Below are 22974 nucleotides of genomic sequence, written 5' to 3' on the forward strand. Positions count from 1 at the left end.
AAAATTGCAGTTTTTTAAATGATTACATGTGTTTAGTTCAGCAGAATAATGTTAAGATAAAGGCAGAGAATGTTTTTAATAAAAGAAACACAAAGAAATTAAATTTCCAGAGATAAATCAACGTTGCAATTGAAAATACTAAACTCTGGGATTCATCGGTTATTGCTGTAACATTTCCAATTTGATTATTCATGTAACTTTTACTGTCATGTGGGTAGCAGCAACTCCTATAACAGCTTTTATAATATGCAGGATGGACGTATCAAAAGAATAATCTATTAAACACTGGACACAGAATGGAAAATCAAACCATTTAGAGTCATCACATTTAAACAGTGGGTAAATATCTTGCAGTGATGTTCTACTGTCAATTCCATAAACCTTAATGTATCTAGTATAATAATTATATTTAATGTCTATACCCTCTATCAGTGCTAAGAAAATATACTAAGTGAAGTAAAAGACAAATATCATATGATGTCATTTATATGTGGAATCTTAAAAAATAATACAAACAAACTTAATTACAAAATAGAAACAGATTCACAGACATATGAAACAACTTAAGGCCACCAAAGGGGAAGGGGGTGATAAATTAGGAGATTGGGATTAACACATACACACCACCATATATAAAACAGACAATCAACAAGGACCTACTGTATAGCACAGGGCACTCTGCTCAAAACCCTGTAAGCTGACCTGGTGGTTCAGATGGTAAAGAATTTGCTTGCAGTGCAAGAGACCCACGTTCAATCCCGGGGTCGGGAAGATCCTCCTGGAGGAGGGCATGGCAACCCACTCCAGTATTCTTGCCTGGAGAATCCCGTGGACAGAGGAGCCTGGTGGGTTACAGTCCATGGGGTCACAAGAATTGGACATGACTGAGTGACTGCACCACTGCCGATCTAAGTGGGAAAAGAATCTGAAAAGGAATGGATGTATGTGTACGTATAACTGAACCACTTGGCTGTACGCCTGAAACTAACACAACATTGTACATCAACTATACTACATATATACACACACATATATATATAATAAAAATTAAATGAAAATACCTAAGCTATCAAAACACCAACACTATTTTCTAAATTTCAAAAACAACAGCAACAAGAACACAGAGAAAAGGAAATCACTGTTGATAAAACCACGTTGGATAAGGGAAGTCTACTTTACAAAGCACCTTTGTTGGTTGGGTTATTTAGGCAATGCTGGAAACAATGTGGAAAGGGAAGGTGAACTCCAAACACTAATAGGATAGATTACAACTCACAGTGAATAGGAATTCTTGGGTGTCCCCTGCTTTTTCTTGGGTTTGTAGTAGTCCATTTCCAAAGCCCAATAAGTTACCAGAGACTCAGTGACTCCTCTGTTCTTAAACTCAGAACCTTATTTAGATTGTGGATGACAGATCAATTCAGGCTTTTAATTCTTCTCTTTAAAAAGGCTCAACTTGTAGACATATCATGAGTATTCCTAGGCTCCCCTGTAATGATCAGGTTTCCAACCCAATGGCCTTGTATGGTGGTAAAACTAATTTCAGTGAAGGTGAAAGGTCTATGTTTCAATAATTACGATATTATCACATATTAGTATATTTCTCTTAGAATAAACAGCAATAAACATGTTCTTCCTTTTACTAGAATAGTCAAACGTCAGGAAAAAATGAAAGACTTGCTCATATGTCTGCAAACTTGGCTCAGGATTTCAAAGAGAGGTGTGTGTCTCCCTTAGAAATACAACCTGAAACCTGAGATGTGCTTCTGTTTCAGGGTTAATCACCCTTAAACAATAAACTCGCAGAAAAGCTCACTCTTATCTCCTGGCAGGTTCCTGCTTCTCCATAAAGCCTAACTGACTGACACTTTGACTTATGGATTAAAACTTTAAGAATTGCATTTTATTCAACTGAACTGTGCTACCTATTCCTAATAAAGTTATTACCCATGCAGACCAAGAGAAAGACGTTAAGGAAGAAGAGGTGAAAAGAGAAGGGGACCCTCTTCCTAAGAATGTTTTACAAAAACTCCAATCAGGATGAACCTAGAGTCTGGGAAGTCAGAGTGAAGTAAGTCAGAAAGAGAAGAACAAATGTCATTTATCAACACATAGATAAGGAATCGAGAAAGATGGTACTGATGCTCCTGTCTGCAGGGCAGCAATGGAGACAAAGACACAGAGAACAGACTTGTGGACCCAGTTGGGGAAGGAGCGGGTGGGACGAGTTGCGAGGGCAGCGTGGGAACATGCATTACCGTGTGGGGAGTAGACACCAGTGGGCAATTGCTGCGAGACTCCGGGAGCCCAAACCAGCGCTCCCCGACAGCCTCGAGGGGCCGGACGGGGAGGGGGTGGGAGGAGGTTCAGGAGGGCGGGGACTCGTGTATGCCTAAGGCTGATTCACGCTGATGTAGGCAGGAACCAACACAGTACCATAAAGCAATCACCCTCCAAATTAGAAATAAACAAATTAGAAGAAAAGAAAAATGGTTCAGAGACAGAACCTCTGAGGCACGCTTTCTCCCAGACAGTAGGGACGGGGAGGACAGAAACAACACACTAACAACAGAAACACCTGCCGGAGGCTCTGCCAGGTCGGAGTGGCCTTTCTGACCCTGTCACAGAAATACCAGGAGGGCCTGGACAGCATCCGTTCTCCGAGCCAAGCAGTGACCAGGGGCTGGAAACACAGCCAGCCCAGTGACGGAGTAAGGGGGGGAAACGGAGATGATTCCTGCTGCCCATTCCCGGGAGGGAACCTCACGGGAAGGAGGGGCCAGGGGCTGACGTGGACCAGAAATGGGCCAAACAGAGGAGGCTGAGCGGGCGCCGAGGGTCACTCTGCCGGGGGTCTGAGCGGGTGCCCGGGGGCACTCTGCCCGGGGAGGCTGAGCGGGCACCCGGGAGCACTCTGCCAGGGGGTCTGAGCAGGCGCCCCGGGGCACTCTGCTGGGGGTCTGAGCGGGTGCCCGGGGGCACTCTGCCCGGGGAGGCTGAGCGGGCACCCGGGAGCACTCTGCCAGGGGGTCTGAGCGGGCGCCTGGGGGCACTCTGCCGGGGGCTGGCCATCAAGCGCTGCAGGAGAGCCTCAGAGAAAACACGGTCTGGGGGCCAGAGGGCTTCTCTGTGCCGCCCTCTTCTCTCAAACTGTCAGCTTCATGAACATAGAATCCTACACATTACTACACACAGAAGAGATAACCGAGAAGGACCTACTATATAGCACAGGGAACTCTGCTTGGTGTTCTGTAATAACCTAAGTGGGAAAAGAATCTGATAAAGAATAGATGTATGTATATGGTGGCACTAGTGGTAAAGAACCCGCCTGCCAGTGCAGGAGACAAAAGAGATGCAGGCTCGATCCCTGGGTCAGGAGGATCTCCTGGACCGGGGCATGGCAGCCCACTCCAGTATTCTTGCCTGGAGAATCCCATGGACAGAGGAGCCTGGAAGGCTACAGACCACAGGGTCGCCAAGAGTTGGACACGACTGAAGCGGCTTAGCGCACACACACACAGGCATAACTGAAATTAATACAACATTAAATCAATTATATTCCCATAAAAAATAAAGATGAAATTAAAAAGTAACAAAAAATTCTGTATTTCTCAACATCTAAGTAACAGAGAAAGATTGAAAAGTTACCTTTATCAGCAGTAGAACAGTTAACAATGATGTTAATTGGAATTTTAGGCATTACATATAGAAACAAAAAACGGTAAGATAATGTTTTATATTCATAATTTGTCACCAGATAAATCTGTGGGTCTTCTGAAGTTTAATCATCTGTTTTCAGGCAATATTTAAGTGCAAATGTATTTGTCTACTAAAGGTTGTTTGTTTTCATTTCTCATTTATTCATTTTAATTAATTCAAACTCACAGTAACTAAATACACGAGGGAAGGAAAAGAAATAAACTGCTTTAAGAAAGAAGGAGAGAGAAAATCTTTTCCTGAGCTCGAGAAGAAAGAAAGCAAGCTAGCGAACTGGGAAAGTTTTCCCAGGAAGTTTTGCAGAATGACTGAAGGCGATCCTACCGGACGTGAGGGAAGAAGGAAATACCATCCAACCATCTCATCCTCTGTCGTCCCCTTCTCCTGCCTTCAATCTTTCCCAGCATCGGGGTCTTTCCCAATGAGTCAGCTCTTCGCACCAGGTGGCCAAAGTACTAGAGCTTCAGCTTCAGCATTCATTATATAATAATCTTTCATTATTACAAGATGCTGAATATTGTTTCCTGTGCTATACAGTAGGACCTTGCTGACTCTCTGTCTCATGTATAACAGTTTACCTGTCTCATATTGAGCAGGTGCTAATCCCAAACTCCTGACTTGCACTTTACAGTAAGAACCAGCAGAGCTCTGCGCTCAGGCAGGTACCAGAGTGTGCGTCTGGTCTGAAGGCCCAGCCGCAAAGCAGACAGGCTGCGGCTTCTTTTGACTGCTGGGGATGATCAGGAAAGACCATGCAAAGTGACTGTGAAGAGCAGAGAGCTGCTTAACTCTCAGAAAAACTAATGCTCTTTCTACAAGAGCATGTGGATAAAATCCCATAAGGACCTTCTTCCATACAAGTTCTTTTTTTCCTTATATCGTTTTCACTTAAACAGAAGTTTATTTCTTGCTCAAGTCATTTTCACTGTGTTGACAGAGTGGAAAGAAGCCTTCTATGAATTTAGAAGCCCGTCTCCTTCCATTTAACTCGGGAGTTCTGAACCTCTTCTTTGCTCATGACTCATCCAGCATGTTAGTAAAGCCTATGAACCTCTTCTCAGAATAATGTTTTTAAATGCACAACATAAAATGCATAGTATTATCAAGGACACAGATTATACTGAATTATTTATAATTATTACATTTTATTATATATTTATTCTATAATTATTAATTATAATAGCTACCAAAGTATTAAAATTGTTGCAGATGCATTTCCTTAATCAATTAAATGACAACTTTTAATCTAATCTAGTAAACCTAATAATTATTGCCATCCTGAAGTAGTGAGGCACAGATGCTACTTCGAGCTGTCTAGAATAACAGTAATGGGATTTCTACTGGTGTCAAAGAACACTTTGCTGAATCTTTGCACCCAGCCAGCCAGTCAGGGAGGACTTTGTGGAGGATGGGGCCTGGAGGCACCATGCATTTCTGCCTCTCCATGTCAGGGGCTGGACTCAGTCACGAGGCCACGATGTAAGTTCTGGGAGAATTTCACTGCTTCTCTGAGCTTCCTGGTTGTTTAGTTTTGCAGGGGGTTGTCTGAAGCTCATTCTCTAGTCGATTCCTCAGCAAGGACTCACGAGAGCAGCAGCTCACTTCTCACGCTGTCTAACTCTTCGTCTGTGCTCACTTAACCTGCAGGTTAAGTTCGGCTGGAAAAGGTGAAGTTCACCAGAAAACTGGTGGCTTACGTTTTCCACCCTTGAGTACCTTAAATATGCTCCAGGATTCTTCTTCAATCATCTAATTCTTACCTAGTTCTGATTTATATTTTCTTTTTCACCCTCTTTCATTCAAAAGATTTTTAAACCTTGTTTGAAAATAATGGTTTATGGTTTTCAACTATTTTATAGGCTTTGTGGGGGTGTGTTTTCACGACAGGGATATTATTCTGCTATTTGTTTTTCCCTTATAAAAACTTTGCTGAATTTTATTTTGCTTGGTTTTTCGGTGTTTTTTGTTTTTCATGAAATAAGTTCTCCTGTACTTCGAAAGGGAGAGACTAGGGTAGTTTTTCCAACTTCACGATTCTTGAACTTTCTCTTTTGTTGTTTTCACAAAATGATTTTTAAAAAACCAGCCTTCCAGTCCGTGGGGCTGTCTATGTTGTCATTAGCTGCTTTTCACCCGGACTTTTTCTTTCTTCTCCCATACTGTCCCATCCTGCTCAACTGGGACTGCTTTTCTCAGTGAGAGGACCTGTCTTGGAAGACAGCATTGGCTGGTCGACTCAAGAGTTTAGAAGGCTCAGGATGCTTTGGCATCATCACACAGAATCGTTTCCACACACCCGATCTCACAGTTACCCAGCCGGCTCGGTGGACTTCTCAGCAAGCTGAGGGAACACCTCTTCTCAATCATCAGTGTCCCGTTCCCTTTCCTGCGCTCCCTTCCACACGGTTACTGATCCTACAAGAATCTCACAGTTGCCAGTGGTCTGTCCTTGCCTTGAGAGTACCTGGGCTTTGGGGGTCACTGGCTTGATGTGGCTGCTCTCTGAAGGTTGGGGTTTCGTATGCTAGTTGCTGCCTTTTTGGAGAGATTTGTGAACAGTGTGACTGCTGCCACCATCTTCTAGGGACCTTTTCCCTGAAGTTTGTATTTTTTCAATTTAAACTAATTATTGCTCAAGGTCTGCTCAAGAAGACTATGAATCGAGGCTATTAGTCATTCTACCAGAAAGGAAGTAAAACAGCAGTGATCTTTGAACTGCAGTTCTGCGAAGCGTGGGCGATGTAGGTATGTATGCATGTGTGTGTACACACCTCTGTTTTCCTTTCTTCACCCCACTTCAAACAGAGGGATCTGGTATAGATACTGGATTTCCATGAAATATTTTGTTTGAAGAAAGAATTATGCAATTAAAACTATCTGAACATCATTGTTCAGGAATCACTGTTTAAAATCAGTACTTAAAGCAAAAGTGAAATGAAACCAACTCATAAAACAGATTTAGTCTTTGCAGAGATAAACTGAGCCAAGAACCACATCCAGAGTTGAAGCAAAAAGCATATCTCTTAATAATCCCTCATGTTATTCAAGGGCTTGTGGAGAAGGTCTATATTTATTACATTCTTTTATGTTTCTGTTAACAGTTTTTATTGGTCTTATTTTTCTCCAGTTTACTGTTGCCTGAATATCAACTATGGTATCAAATGTGGTTCTTAAGTTGTTCAACTACTTAGAACAAATGTGAAAATTTAAAGTGACACATGCATCTAAGAAATCATTAACCAAGTTGGATTTTTTTTCTACTTGGTCTTCTCTATTTAAAACTTCAGAAAAAATAAAAACCAAACCCTATAGCCAGTATTTGTGGAGGAAGACGTGATGCCTCCTGGGAAAGGCAAGCACCCTGGCGTATATACCACAGGACACCATATACCTGTGAAACTAGACCCCTGGGCCTGCCTGCCACCCCCGCATCAGAGAGATGAGGGTCTGTCACCCTTCTGGAGGCAGAGACCTTCGTGTCCCTGGTGGCACGACCCCCAGGGGTAAGGAGGGCAGCGCCGCGGTGCCAAGCTGCAGCCTGGCAAACCAGGGAACAGAGCCGGCTGCAGGGAAGCCATTCTTCCAGAGACCTGCAAGGCCCACGCTGGATCTGCCGGTGGGTTCCAGTCTACTGGCTGGGACCTCCATATGTGATCACTGGTTAGACATGGCCTTCCCAGGAAGCCTCTTGTTAATGTAATGTTCTTAAGTTCTCCAACCTGCCTGACAGGTACCAGCTTCTTTAATCTGAAGACTCAGGTTGATAGTACCTGGGCCTTGTAGCATTTGCCTACTGAGCAACATGCCAGCTCTGTAAAACCAGGCACTGTAAACCCTTATCCAGAAACCTGCCAGAAACGGACAATACTGAAGGACTGAGTGTGCAGAAAAGCTGTGAAAAAGGAGACTGTGATTTTGTGTTTATTTGAGAAATAGAGCACCTAAGTAAAAACACACAGATTGGCAGTGGTTTACATTTGGTCTTCAGTAGGCAGAATTTCTCAGTGAAAAAGGAAGTGAATCAAAGCTATGCTCTCTCAGAGCTTGTTTAATCATGTATAATGTGAAGGAGAAGTCAAAGTTGACATATGAATGATAAAATATAGTTCTTCTGCCAGGGAAGTGCCCATCAACTTGACAGGCTCAACTCTGCTTTAAATTATTACCGAGGTACTTGACCATCCTGAGTGCAAATAGGGGCTTCCCTGGGGGCTCAGACAGTAAAGAATCTGCCTGCAGCGCAGGAGACCTGGGTTCGATCCCTGGGTCGGGAAGATCCTCTGGAGAAGGGGATGGCAACCCACTCCAGTCTTCTTGCCTGGAGAATCCCATGGACAGAGGAGCCTGGTGGGATGCAGTCTGTGGGGTCATAAAGAGGTGGGCACGCCTGAGAGACTAGCACACACAGAATGCAAACACAGCAGTCGTTAGTGGGCAGAATGGAACTCCGAAACTCAAGGGGAGACACCACAGAGGCCCCCCAGCACGGCAGCAAAGGTGAAGCCATGCGGTAACGTCCATTCTAATTCAGATGTATCCGTCTTTCTGTTTTTGCTGAAACTGCTTCTATTAGGCAGAGTAAAGATTCCCAATGAGCTTTTAAAAAATAATATTCTTAACCTATGATCTTCTCTCTGAGGTTCCTGACATAGGAAGTCAGAACTCAAAGGGGTTTTGGTGATTCTCTAACTGAAGTCCATCATTTTATAACTGAGGCAAGGTATATCCACAGAGGCTTGTTTAAAAATAAACACATTTATGTACAACTGAGTCGCTCTGCTGTAACCTGAAACCAACACACTGTTTATCAAGTATATTTCAATAGAAAAAAAAAAAGATAAACACAACATTTAGTACCCGCCCACCAGACACCAGGCATCAATATGCTCACGTTGTGATGTAACCCTAACAGCCCCGTGCCTTGGATTTCATCGGGCTCAGCTCAGAGACGAGGCGATCAGGAGACGGATGACTTTATCGGGAACACACACGCCGCCGGCCAGCTGCAGACCCAAAACGTCAGCCTTCCGGCCCAAGTCTGGGTCCCTGTTTCAGCAGCTGTTTGGTTCCCCACCCTCCTCGATCCCCTCGGTTTCACACTGATGTTCAGGGAGCCGCCCGAGGTCATGCAGCCACAGCAATAAAATTTGGGTCCAGGTCCTCTGACCTCAGGGATTCAGGGCATTCGCTCTTCTCCGTCTCATTTCCGTTCCTGGGTGTGAGGCGCCTCCCGGAGTGAAGCGGGCAGCAATGCATTTCCTAGTGACTCCGATGAGCAGAGAAAGTCTATGGTTGATGCTCAACGCAGCGTAACCGTCCACAGAGTAAATGGATCAGAACGCGTCATGCCCTTGTTTTATTCTACGGTCTTCCATTTTCTCTGTGGGTCTGATTTAATGTCTTCTTTCTTCACCATCACCACCACCACCATCGTCATTACTTTGGCATCAAGCCAGATAATTGTGGGTAATTTGGGGAAAATATGGGATACAGTGCTCCTTGCCTTTGAGTACTTGTAATTTGGTTGAAGAAAGTAAGACCTGAACAGAGAAACTGGAGGGAAAAATAACTGCTGGACTGTACTCTATGGGACAGAAATCCAGATAAAACAGTAAGGTGACATTCAAGGGCAAACGTCACACAGGGCTGACGAAAAGGTCTGGGAAGAGGGAAGGCAGAGGCCTGGGCTGGGGAGGGCACGGCAGGTGAGCGGCGGGTCAGCAAGCCCGCGTGGAGCCAGGGAGCCTGGGCAGAAGTCGGCGGGGAGAACGCGGCTGAGAAGGGCGGCAAGGCCTGGAGTGTCAGGGCTCCGGGACTATGATCTAGGGAGTCACTGCCAGGGACGGAGAAGAAAACCCACCGTTACCACCTACCTACCCTGTCCCTCTGCAGCCCCCACATCCAGCCGGGCCGCAGCTCCTTTAAGGAGGCGGGTTGGGCCCACTTCCAGTTGAGGGAACCGAGGCGTGTCGCCCAAAGCCACCGGAAAAGCAAGTGTGCACCGGGCGCCAAACTCCACGCAGCTTCTGGCTGCTATTTCTCCAGGAAAACCAACAGGTCAAACAAACAAACGCTTCACCAAAGCACAAATCTTAGGCTTTCAAATCACTTTCAACCGTAACACCACAAAGGGAAAAGTGCACTTAAAAGATCAAAAGCTGAGGAAAGAAAACCTTGAAGCCAGAGGTTTCCGATGCAGGCCAAATTCAAACACTGTAAGCGCATGTAATGAAGTCTATTATATGACCAAGAGTTCCCGCGAAATCCCAATGGAGCACACATTTCAGGTTTAACAGAGCACTTACTATTCCTGGTAGCTGACTTTAGTGACGATCTAATTTTTTCAGGGGAAAACTGCTTTGAAGTTTGATCTCAGACCTCTCCATAGTAAGATATCATTTTAATTACCAAGAAGAATAATTGCTGTGTTACATTCATTTTGCAAACACATCAGAGTAATAAACCCTATGGAGCCTCACCCATTGTGAAAGAGCTAGCAAATAATAGATTGCTATAAGAAAAATAAGGAAAGAAGACTCAGAAGGTAACTGTGATTTCAAAACAAGACCAAAAATCCTGTCAAGAGTTTACTAGAAGGCAAAGAAACAATCCAGCGTTTCCCTGAGAGACTGCCACAAGGCGGGAATCACCACGGCTTCATTACACAGGAGGCACTGCTGTAGAAAACTAGGTAATTGTGTATATCATGGGCCAGTGCTTTGCACATATCATTTATATGTGCACCTGTCTATTCAGGTACTAACTCTAGTATACTTCCTTTAACATTTTAACTTTTTTTTTTTTTAAAGCAAAGCTTTTTTAAAAAAGCTTCCCTGGTAGCTCAATGGTAAAGTATCTGCCTGCTAATGCAGGAGACACGGGTTCAATCCCTGACCTAGGAAGATCCCACATGTCAGGGAGCAGCTAAGCCTGTGCATCCCAACTACAGAGCCTTTGCTCTAGGGAACAGCACCTACCGAGCCCCTGGTGGAAAGAGCTGAAGCCTGTGCCCCTGACAGCCCCTCCCCACAAGAGGGCAGCACCCCAAGAGGCCCCACCCACAAGAGGGCAGCACCCCAAGAGGCCCCGCCCACAAGAGGGCAGTGCCCTGAGAAACCCTGCCCACAAGAGGGCAACACCCCGAGAAGCCCCGCCCACAAGAGGTCCGCACCCCGAGAAGCCCCACCCACAAGAGGGCAGCACCCCGAGAAGCCCCACCCCACAAGAGGGCAGCACCCTGCCAGCCCCGCCCACAAGCGGGCAGTGCCCTGCCAGCCCCCCCCACAAGAGGGCAACACCCCGAGAAGCCCCGCCCACAAGAGGGCCGCACCCCGAGAAGCCCCACCCACAAGAGGGCAGCACCCCGAGAAGCCCCACCCACAAGAGGGCAGTGCCCTGAGAAGCCCCACCCACAAGAGGGCAGCGCCCCGAGAAGCCCCACCCACAAGAGGGCCGCACCCCGAGAAGCCCCACCCACAAGAGGGCAGCACCCCGAGAAGCCCCACCCACAAGAGGGCAGTGCCCTGAGAAGCCCCACCCACAAGAGGGCAACACCCCGAGAAGCCCCGCCCACAAGAGGGCCGCACCCCGAGAAGCCCCACCCACAAGAGGGCAACACCCCGAGAAGCCCCGCCCACAAGAGGGCCGCACCCCGAGAAGCCCCACCCACAAGAGGGCAGCGCCCCGAGAAGCCCCACCCACAAGAGGGCAGTGCCCTGAGAAGCCCACCCAGCCCTGCTTGAGGGGCCTCAGCTCGACACAGCTGGAGGAGTGCCTGCGCCGCAAGGAAGACCCAGCACGACCAAAAATAAACAATTCAAAATAAAAGAGCAAAACACCCGTTATTTACACCCTTAGGAAAAAACATCTAGTTTCACCTCAATTTAAAAATCATAAAGTCATGGCTTTGATGTACTCGTTAAATAGTTTTCCCAACAGAAATACTTTAAAATTAACACAGGTGATTATACATTTAAAACATGCTTTTGTACTGCCACTAATCCTTCTGCACACCTCCGTATTTGATAAAGCACCATACTTCAGGAGGTCAGTTTATAGGTGTTTTCCTGATAAGGGGACAGGTTAAAAATACTCCTCTATCACTGTAAATTGTGGAAATTCACCCAACTCTAAACAGTGTGAGCCTATACACACAAATGCACGCTCGCGCACTGAGATGAGAACACTGATCAAACCAGAGATTTTGTAAAAAATTGAGGCATGCTATGTAACTCTCAGTTATAGTTAAATGAATACATTTTTGCTTTGATAGCTATTGCTCAAAAGAGCTTTTGTATCAGAGCCAGGAAGCTGAAGGGAGCCTTGGATTTGGGGATGCGAAGGCCAGAGAGCGCTCCAGAGGCCTGACCTGGGGGGCAGCAGGAGCGAAGCTCACTTCTGTTCACCAAAGGATTTCCGGTTTGGCCACTGCGTCAGCACCAGTGGTCTCTGAGGGGCCAGCGCGTGTGTATGTGTGTGCTCAGTCGTGTCCGACTCTCTGTGACCCCGTGGACTGTAGCCCGCTGGACTCCTCTGTCCCTGGGATTCTCCAGGCAAGAACACTGGGTAGGGTGCCATTCCCTCCTCCAGGGCATCTTCCTGACCCAGGGATGGAAGCTGCATCTCCTGCATCGGCAGGTACCACTTACTACGCCACCTGGGAAGCCCCGGGGCAGCCAGAGTCATCATTTTCATCTTACTCTCAGGCGGCCCTAATCAGCAAAATCTCATGACTCGTGCTGCCGGGCAAAGCCACGGTATCACCAGTTCTCAAATAACTTCTGGACAACAGGTCTTTTGGACCGTGCTGACTTTCGGGGGTGGGGTCTAACACGGGATGAAGGGCAGTGTCTTCGGTGTGATTCAGATGCCCTGTTGCAGGGTGTCAGAGCAACCTGGGTTCTGAAATTGCGCAGATCTCAGTTCTGTCTCAGTTCTGCCACTCACCAGCTGTGTGACTTATTCTTTCAGAAATTCTGTCTCAGCTCCTTCGGTGGAGATGAGAACATTACCTCCATCGCAGGACTGCTGTGAGCATTCAAATATGAAGCCCTAAAGCAATTACACTCCAATTAAAACATAAAACAGAATGTGTCCAATAAAGGCAAACTTCCATCATTTTAAAAAAAGAAAATAAAAGGCAGGTCTTCAGGAATGGAACATTTAGTGAATGCAACATTTACCAAGCCCCTTCTAGATGTGCACACGGCACCTCCCCCATAGACAGCAATTGTCCATGTTGATATCTGGCCTAGAACTGGTCTCATTCTTTCCTTGACCTAAAAGGGCCCAGGTCCTGTCTCCACTTCTGCTGCCTGCCTAGACTGGCGTGGATCTAGCACCCGGGGTGCGGCTGGGCAGTTAGTCTCCTGAGCCGGGGTGCAGAAACCCCAGGACTCAGCCCAGGTCCTGCAGAGCAGACACGAGCTGTGAGAAGCTGAGTTTTTCATCACAGAGTATCACACACCTGTGTGGACAGATTAAAAACCGTCAGAGAGCAGGTGGTGATTCATTGGTCTTTCCAAGTAAACCTAATCATCTCTGGCATTTGCTACCACATAAGGGGAATTAGATGGGACCGGATGCCATGGTCCTCATTTTTTGAATGTTGAGTTTTAAGCCAGCTGAAAGTATTACTCCTTCTCCAAAATGCTAACAGAAGTTCTTGATACACATTTGGTAACAAAGGCATATATTCACACACAATTCTTAGCAGTATGAAGAATAAGCAGCATATAAAGTAGAGAAAATGTTAAGACAATGAAGACATCCAGTTAAAATCAATACAATACAGTGGGAGCAACAGGGAGACATTTTGAATTATGCTGTACAGTGATATAATATTTCATACTGAATGATCCTAATCTTGTATTATTAGAAATGAAAAATATGTTACACTGTATTCCAAATAAATCCCACAGTGGGGTATTTATGACAAATCAGTTCACTCCCAAGCTTACAATGCAACCAGAACTGGATGAAATTACAGTTTATTATAATTTCAGAAAACCCTATATAGTAGATGAAAATCACATTTAATATAAATGTCACATCATATAGTCATTTTCCTCTTGAAGTAACAGTCTTATTGGAGTATTGTGAGCTTTCAGAATCTGCAATGTAATCAAGACATTTCAAGTAGAAGTGTGTTCACTTCATACTTAAAATGTAACAAATATGCAATAGCATATTCATGGAAATATGATGTATACTTTTAATACTAGAAATATCTGTCACAGAGATTTGATGGAAAGAACACAATCTTTTGTAGCTTATTATGTCAGCTAAAAAATAATAAATGCAAGTCATGCTATTTTATCCACATTAAAAATCCTTTTAAAAGGAAATAATACAAATGGTAAGCAATACCACTGTTCAGAGTATTATGGTCTATGAATAGATGACTATTTTAATTATTTGACTATTATCAATTTATGATTTCCTAATATCAATGTATAATTTTTTACTTATTTTTATAAATATCTTTGAACCAAGAACACACTGAAGCACAGCTTAAGACCTGATATTCATTTATTGGTCAGTTTCAATTTAATAAAGATAATCATATCTGAATCATAACTACCTAGCAAACTTCAGCTAATTATGGCAAATCAGAGCAAACATCTCACATTGAGTTAATCAGAACACTTGCTTTAGGTTGGTCCACATCTCTACAAATGACCCAATTTCGTTAGTTTCTATGGTTGAGTAATATTCCATTGTATATATGTACACATCTTTATACAGAGTAAAGTCAAGTCAGAAAGAGAAGAAAAATACTGTATATTAATACATATATATGTGTAATCTGAAAAAAATGATACAGACTATCTTATTTACAAAGCAGAAAGAGAGACACAGATGTACAGAGCTAACATGTGGACACCGGAGGGAAAGGGGGAGGCGGAAAGAACTGGGAGGCTGGGCTGACACACACATCATTGAAACTACATACAAACAGCCAGCTCGTGAGAACCCACCATGCAGCTCAGGGGACTGCTCGAGGCTCTGCGGCGACCTAGACGGGAAGGAGGGCCAAGAAAGCGGGATCGTGTGCATGTACGGCTGCTGCAATTCACTGCACTCAGCAGAAACGGACACAGCATGGTAAAGCCACTACACTCCAATAAAAGTTAAAGAAACAAATAGAACATGGGCTGTGTGGCTGCCTTACACTTCGTCAGCAGCCACTTGTGGGTGTGGGGTTCAGGGGTCATCCAAATCGTTTCTCCAGCCCTTCTGAACATGGCATGCATTTTAAGAAAGCAGTGTTGGGCCAACCCGGGGGTCGATGGCCTTAAAACTGTTTCCACTTAGACTAACAGAGACAGTATGGCTGTGGACAGACATGAAGTTTGGTGCTTGTACAACTGGTTTCCCCCTTCTACCAATCACTGCTGTGACAGCCTCTGTTTCCTTACCCAGAAAATGAAAATAACAAAACCTATCTTAGTAGTTTTCTGTGGAAATTAAAGCATTTTGTGAATAACAAAATACTGTAAGATTTTCCTGCACCTAAAACAGGCTATGTTCACGTAGACACAGTACACGGCCAACAGACACATGAATGTATTGATTCCTTGAAATCAAGATGGCAACTTGGTAATAAAGCATGTTTTTTAATCAGATATTTGTTTCTCCTTGAATGCCCTTCACCACCGTCAGTGCCTCCAATCCAGGCTGCCCACATTTTCATGATCCTTTAAGGCCAAGCTCAAAAAACACTGTTTCCAAGAACACTCCCATGATAACCTAGATGTAAAAAAACAAAACAAAAAACTCTCCTTTCTGTAACTACCAAAGACCTTTATATTATCATCATCCTCCTTACATTGTAGATATTTATCTACTTATTTAATCTCCTCTGATTATATATCATAAAGTTTATGAGAGGTCCAACATCTCATTAACCCTAATAATAGTAATAAAAATAGTAAGAAGAAGCTCTACAAGGCTTGAGCGAGCGAGTGCATGTCCCACTCTTCGTGACCCCATAGACTGCAGGCTCCTCTGTCCATGGGATCCTCCAGGCAAGTATCCAGGCTGCCACTTCCTCCTCCAGAGGACCGTCCTGACCTAGGGATCCAACCTGCATCTCCTATGTCTTCTGCACTGGCCGGCAGGTTCTTTACCACTGCGCCGCCTGGGATTTACACACCAGAAATCATACAGATTTTGAGAGCCTTTTTATCAGCTTATGTGGTAGGTACCACAACCACTTTATAGATGAAGATACAGGAAACAGAGATGGAGAGCCAGGATAACAGTCTGAGCACCAAGCTAGACCGCCCCTGCAGAAAGCATCCTGCATGGCACATGCACCTTCCATGTCAGGGCCGAAAAAACCCCAGTGACCACCAGGTCATTGAGGTGGTTGTGGTTCAGCAGAGATTTGAATCTGAATGCAACGCTTGCGTTTTCTGAAGTGCTTTACCTCATAGCTCTGGCTGGCACACCAACTCCAACCATGTGTTGAAGGACTTACAAAAGGCAGCTCAATGCCTCAAAGTCCACCAATCACATCTGGTCCAAACCCTAGAAAGACTCGGCAAGTGTCCGCCGCTGGGTGAGGCTGCCCGGAGCAGCGGTGAACGCGACAGCCAGCTTAGGAACCAGCTGGGAACCTTTTAGCTATTCAGAATAAAATTGTTCGGCACAAAATAAATTTTATAGCTTTTTATTTTCTTTGGAAACACTTAAAACTAACAGAATTATCTGATTCATTACATAGAAAGGATGCTGAGAGAAGGTGGCTTCACTCTGGTGTGTGGTTTTCCCAGATCACAGACGTTCTGAGGAATATGGGATGAAAAGTGAAAGTGAAAGTGAAACTTAGTCGGCTCAGTCAGGTCTGATTCTTGCGAACCCATGGACTGCAGCCCACCAGGCTCCTCTGTCCATGGAATTCTTCAGGCAAGAATACTGGAGTGGGTTGCCATTTCCTTCCCAGATCACAGTTCTGAGGAACATGGGATTAAGATAGGCAAAACCCCTCTCTACAAGGGCCGGCCCTTCCCCAGGAACAGCCCCCTACAGCCTACAGGGGCCTGAGGTGCGGACACTGCTCCGGTGCGGCAGACCTCAGGGCCCCAGAAAGGCTCCTGCAGAGTCCCAGGCTGTTGGTGTGGCTTCCCTGCTGTAAAAGAGCATTTGCGTTTTCCTTCCCTTCTCGTATTTTGGTTCATTTATATGTTGCTTCATAATCACATCTGCATTGTAAATATGTTATGGTTCTTTACCACGCATTCTCTCAAGATTAGAACTCAGGAAGAACTAAAATTTATCAGTTAGGCAGACTTTACTGACAATTGAGCTAATTTTGCGTGGAATTCAACTATGTGCATTGGTTACAAGTTTTGCTGTCCAGTATTTCTCATCTTTCTTAGCCACGTCTGCTTTGTCAATGAGCAGAGTGCGTATGAAAGAAAAAAAAATTCATTCTGATGACCACAGACGGCACCTCCAGCAATGGAACAGGTGACTTCCAGCTTGCCAACACTTGCCATTTCTTGTTTTTTGGTAAGAGCCATTCTTACAGGTGTGGGGTGATGCTTGACTGTAGTTCTGATCTGCACTTCCCTGCAGATCGTGATGTCCAGCATGTCTTCCTGAACCTGTCGGCCATCTGCATGTCTTCCCTGGAAAAACACCCAGTCAGAGCCTCTCCTCATTTTTTAATTGGGTTTTTTGGTTTGCTTTTCTATTAAGCTGTGTAAGGGTTTTAAAAAAATATATTGTGGGTTATAAAGCCAGTGTAGTCCAATATAGGACCTTCCAGGTGGTGCAGTGGTAAAGAGTGTGCCTGCCAATGCAGGAGACGTATGATGCGTGGGTTCAGTCCCTGGGCCAGGAAGAGCCCCTGGAGAAGGAAATGGCAACCCACTCCAGTATTTTTGCTTGGAGAATTCCATGGACAGAGGAGCCTGGTGAGCTACAGTCCATGGGGTTGCAAAGAGTCGGACATGACTGAGCATGCGGGTCATATACTCCAATATAAAATTAAAAAAAAAATTTTTTTTTAATTTATTTTATTCTACCAGCTACAAGGTAACTGAAGGATTGAAAAATACACTTCAAGAACAACAGTCGCAGGGGCCCAGACTAGCCTTTATGGAACTTCTGGTGGGTAGATTTGCTTATTTAAAAAACAAAAAAGGAGGCTTTGAAAACATAGTGGGGTAACTTATGAGCAGATGATCTGTGTTTAGTTTCGATGTGTGTGGCTCCGATGCCCCCAATAATTGGGGCAGAAAATGAAATCCAAAGAGAGATCTAGTTCAAACCACTACTTGCAAAAGATGAGGTGAAGTCAGTTATTAAATCGGCATGTACATAAACTATAGGCAACTCACGACTGCCTTGCTTTTTGATCTAATAGTTACCTGTCTTGTTTGGTGGACACAAAAGGCACCTCCTCCTGGTGGCTAGGTTGGCGCTCACGGTTCAGTTAGAAAGCTGAATTGCTTACATTTCAGCTCTGCGAACAATTCTGCCCCTCGACTGACCCTGTGTACCAGGACGCCTTTGGAAGCCCGTCTGTCCAGGTCACCTTCCAGAAAGAGGCGACAGCATCACCCACAGCCGGCTGTTCTCCGCGGGGCAGGCCTCACCGGGGCAGCAAGACGGGCGACCCCAGCGAGCTGTCCGCGTCCCCGCCCGTGGCCTCAGTGACTTGTGAGCATGTCTGACACGCCCGGCAGGGAGTGAGGCACACTGCCCAGTGGAACCCAGCGGACCAGAAGCGCCTCTAACACGCCCCCGTGCAAGGTGGAGGGTCTGATCAAACCCTAACGCTGACCAGTGAACACCCTGTCCGGCTCGGAAGGTGGGCGTGGTTCCTTCCAGCGCGCGCATCTTTCGCGGTTTAAGAAGCTCGGCCTCTTAAGACGGTCCCACAGGTGACATGCAGCTCCAAAAGCGCGGCTGCTCCGGGGGTGTTCATCCCCGCCGGCGCACCCGGACGACCCGCGCGCGGACGCAAGCCGTCAGGGACCCGCGCGGCGGCAGGGCTGACCCCCGGGGGAACGGTCTCCGGATCCGACGGCGGTGAAGCCGGCTCTAAGCAGGCTCTCTGCTAATCGGCTTGCTAGCTTCCTCGAGCCTACAACTCTTGTCTTAGGCTTTCTGAGAATTTATCCCGTAATTTCCGTCTTGAAGTTCTTTGCGGCTAAAGAAGACACAAGTTAGAACAGGAGTCTTAAATCGGATCAGAGGCAGGTGGAAAGCTCTCAGAGAAGAGATGTCCTTGAAGGTCTCACCCAGTTCGAAGCTTTTAAAGCAGGGACTCCTTGCATGGGTTGCAACATTGAAAATAAAAATTCTTTCCCAAGGCTTTTTGTTCTACTAAAAAAATAAGCTCTTTCTAATAATCTGCTATTAATAAGATGTTTCTAATAATCTAATATAAATTAATAACTAATACACATATGCATGAAAAAAGTAAACTGTTATATTTAAGTACTATAAAAATTTTAAAAATCACTTGCAAAGTATGAAAATCAAAAACGTTTAAGAGCCGCTAATGGGCATCGAAAAACTTAGCTGCGTATAAAAAATCCAAACAAACAAAGCTGAGTGCACACTCCGCTTAGTCTCCTCGTGAAGCTGGGTCAGTCTGTGACTCTAACAAATGCCTGCACTTGGCATCAGAAATTTACAGAACCTGCAACTATCTCAGAAATGCTGCCTCCCTACTGTGAGGCTCAAGAGGACAGAAAACTGTACTTTTAGGTATTTTACACCAGACCTCTGAGCTTTCGGTCAATTATCTTCCGTGAAAGCAAGCCTGTGGAAGCCCAGGAAGAGGGCCCTCAAGGCATTATCAACATCTTAAAACCTAAAAGGGGCTTCCCGCTCCAAAGTGCAAACACATCCTGGAAAGAAAGCCGTGACTGACCCTGTACCCTGGAAGAAAGCTCTGTCGGTTGCTGACAATTAGGAAAACCTATAATAAAAATTCTATTTATTATTTGCTTTATAAAGTGGCTTACATGCAGTATCTTGATTTATACTTTATTAGGATCTTCAACAATCCCCCTTCCTGACTCAGAAAGGCATATAAGTGGATTTTTTAATTGCCAAACTATGGTTTTAATCATTTAATGTTTATATCATTTAAAAAAATTATTTTTCTACTAGTTTTATTGAGATAATTGGCATACAGCACTGTACACAAGTTGACTTATATTCACCATGAAATGATGATCACAGTAAGTTTAGCGAACATCCGTCACCTCTTATAATACAAAATTAAAGAAATAGCAAAATTTTTTTTTACTTGTGACAAGAACTCTTGGGATTTACTCCCTTAGCAACTTTCACATTTGTACTGTTTTTAAATGAGAAGTAAATATGTAGAAAGAAAAAGTATGCTAACACTTTAATCACGGAGCTTTTTTTTTGCTAATACTTTGGATGATATTTATTCTGTTGAACTTCCTTTAGACCATATTCATACCCACCCTCTCTTTAAAAATAGGTTAAAGACATCTGTAGAACAGACAGCCAGTGGGAACTTGCTGAACGGCTCAGGAAACTCAAACTGGGGCTCTGGGGCAACCCAGCAGGGTGGGATGGGTGGGGGGCGGGAGGGAGGCTCAAGAGGGCGGGGAATGTGTACACCTGTGACTGACCCATGTCGATGGATGGTAGAAACCAGCACAGTATTTCAATCATGCTTTAGTTAAAAATAAATAAATTAAGAAAAAATAGGCTAAAGATGCCACGCACTTCCTCTTTCACTCACAATGAAAAGTACAAACAAATCGAGAGCTCAAGAATACAGTTTCCAAAATAAATGGGTGAATTTAAAAGTCTCCACTTTAACAAAAAATTTATTATTTTTAATAACATGTAGCAAATACCCCAACGAGGCTGATTGAACTGACACATTTAAATGTAGGCACTAAGCCAGGATGCTCCCCCAGAGTTGGCACTTGCCTGTTACAGAAAGGCAGATTCAAACTTAGCTACCTAAGTCTTAAGTACACTTAGTTACTTATCGAATGCAAAACGCTCCCCAAAACCTCACCTATCATTTATTTTGTACAGTAGCCATTTTTTCTAAATATGCTATTTTTGGGGAAAAAAAAAAAAAAAAAGGACTTATGGTCTAAGTATCATTAAAAAGTAGAGACACTGCTGCCAAAGGCCTGTATAGTCAAAGCTATGGTTTTTCCAGTGGTCATGAATGGATGTGAGAGTTGGATTATAAAGAAAGCTGAGTGCCAAAGAACTGATGCTTTTGAACTGTGGTGTTAGAGAAGACACTTGAGAGTCCCTTGGACTGCAAGGAGATCCAACCAGTCCATCCTAAAGGAAATCAGTCCTGGGTGTTCATTGGAAGGACTGATGCTGAAGCTGAAACTCCAATACTTTGGCCACCTGATGCGAAGAGCTGACTCACTGAAAAAAACCCTGATGCTGGTTAAGATTGAAGGCAGGAGGAGAAGGGGACAACAGAGGATGAGATGGTTGGATGGCATCACCAACTCAATGGACATGAGTTTGAGTAAACTCCAGGAGTTGGTGATGGACAGGGAGGCCTGGCGTGCTGCAGTCCATGGGGTCGCAAAGTCGGACATGACTGAGAGACTGAACTGAACTGGTGGTCTAAGGAGCAGTGCATTCGTGGTAAAGAATGGGATGGGATCCCAGTAAGCAGGCTTGTTCCGGGAAATCCAGGACACACAGTCGGTATCTGAGCAAAGGGTGTGCTCTGTGCTATGGAGAATAGAATCCAATGGCGTACAAACAACTTGTCTATCTTAGCTAACTGTTGAATCACAGGCATTTTGGAATAAATTGCAGTCCTCCAATTTTTTTTCCTCCTTACTGGTCTTACCAGATCTCTCAGCACACACTGTCCTTTAACAAATGTAAGCATTAAATGTTATTTTCCCGTCAGAAACAAAGCTTCACTTCTCCTCTGCCCAACACACAATTAGGCAGCAGCAACTCAACCAACCTTAGGGAACATGAATCTGCAAGATTATAGCTAGATCAAGTTAGGATGTCATTCTAAATCAATAATCTGAACCTAGATTTTAATTGGTCAGTGTGTACTTGAGCTTAAAATTTCCTTATTTTGCAAGCATGCCCTTTCCCCTGAGCTTTCTACATGTTCACAAAAATTTTATAGAGATGGTAAACATACATTCTCAGCAAGAGAGCACCAGCTTCAAATCCAAATAGTTTGCAAAAGACAACAGAGGATTGCCCAACTGGTTCCAAAGTGTGTGCGTGTGTGCTAAGTCACTCAGTCGTGTCTGACTCTTTGTGATCCTATGAACTAGGAGCCTGCTGGGCTCCTCCGTCCATGGGATTCCCCAGGCAAAAATACTGGACTGGGCGGCAATGCCCTCCTTCAGGGGATCTTCTGGACTCAGGGATCGAACCCAGGTCTCTTAGGCCTTCTGCATTGGCAGACGGGTTCTTTACCACTAGCGCCACCTGGAATGCCCTCCAAAGTGTATACACGAACAGAAAAGGAATGACCTAGTAAGAACGGCAGTTGTTTATGATTCAAGTTCCTGTAACACAGTTCATACCAGGCCTCATGCTGACAAGTAAATGCATGACCTTAAGTCCACACAGCAGCTAGATATACCATGCTATTGAATATGTTAGTCCAACAATGGGTATACAATCATTAAATGAGTAGAAGAACCCCTGTATTCCACCTGAAATCATTTCTGAACTATTAATCTTTTTTCTTCCCTATTTTCAGCCAAAGAAAATATTTCCAAGGCCCACAAAAACATCTCAAAGAAATGTTGCAACTTCACTTCCAACTGTTTCCATTTTAAATTTTAACAAAGATCTCTATGATTTAATGTATAGGAATAATAATGTTAATGACGTACGATAAAACAAAGCAGTTTTACCATAGGAAAATGGTAAAATAACACCGGGCAATAGAATACTATGTCACAAATTACTCTAAGTTCCTTAAAAATGTCGTCTCATAAAAACTTTGTCTTTATGAGATAACCAACCACATCCCCCTTGCCCTCTAGGTGCTGGTCTCCCTTCTCTCATCTTCGGCCACTACCTTAATGAGCCACATGTCAATCTTAAAAACCACACTAACAGACATTTCTTGTCAAGAATATGAACACGTTCCTCATGAAAATAATGAACCACTGTATAAAGAATAAAGTCTGAATCAATGTAACACAAATCAAACCTGCTTCTATGTTTTTTAAGTTGTAAAGGTAATTTATTACCAGGGTATTACTTTATTTCAGATTTCTTATA

The 22974-nt window shown here is 44.5% G+C and overlaps 1 protein-coding gene across 2 annotated transcripts in view; it reads right to left on the bottom strand.

Annotated features, from left to right (window-relative positions):
- The window catches only part of LOC133050455 (ubiquitin-conjugating enzyme E2 E2), a 352912-nt gene that overhangs the window by 107198 nt on the left and 222740 nt on the right, over positions 1-22974 (bottom strand). The window lies entirely within an intron of this gene.

This window comes from Dama dama, chromosome 32 (assembly GCF_033118175.1).
Source record: "Dama dama isolate Ldn47 chromosome 32, ASM3311817v1, whole genome shotgun sequence".
NCBI lineage: Eukaryota > Metazoa > Chordata > Mammalia > Artiodactyla > Cervidae > Dama > Dama dama.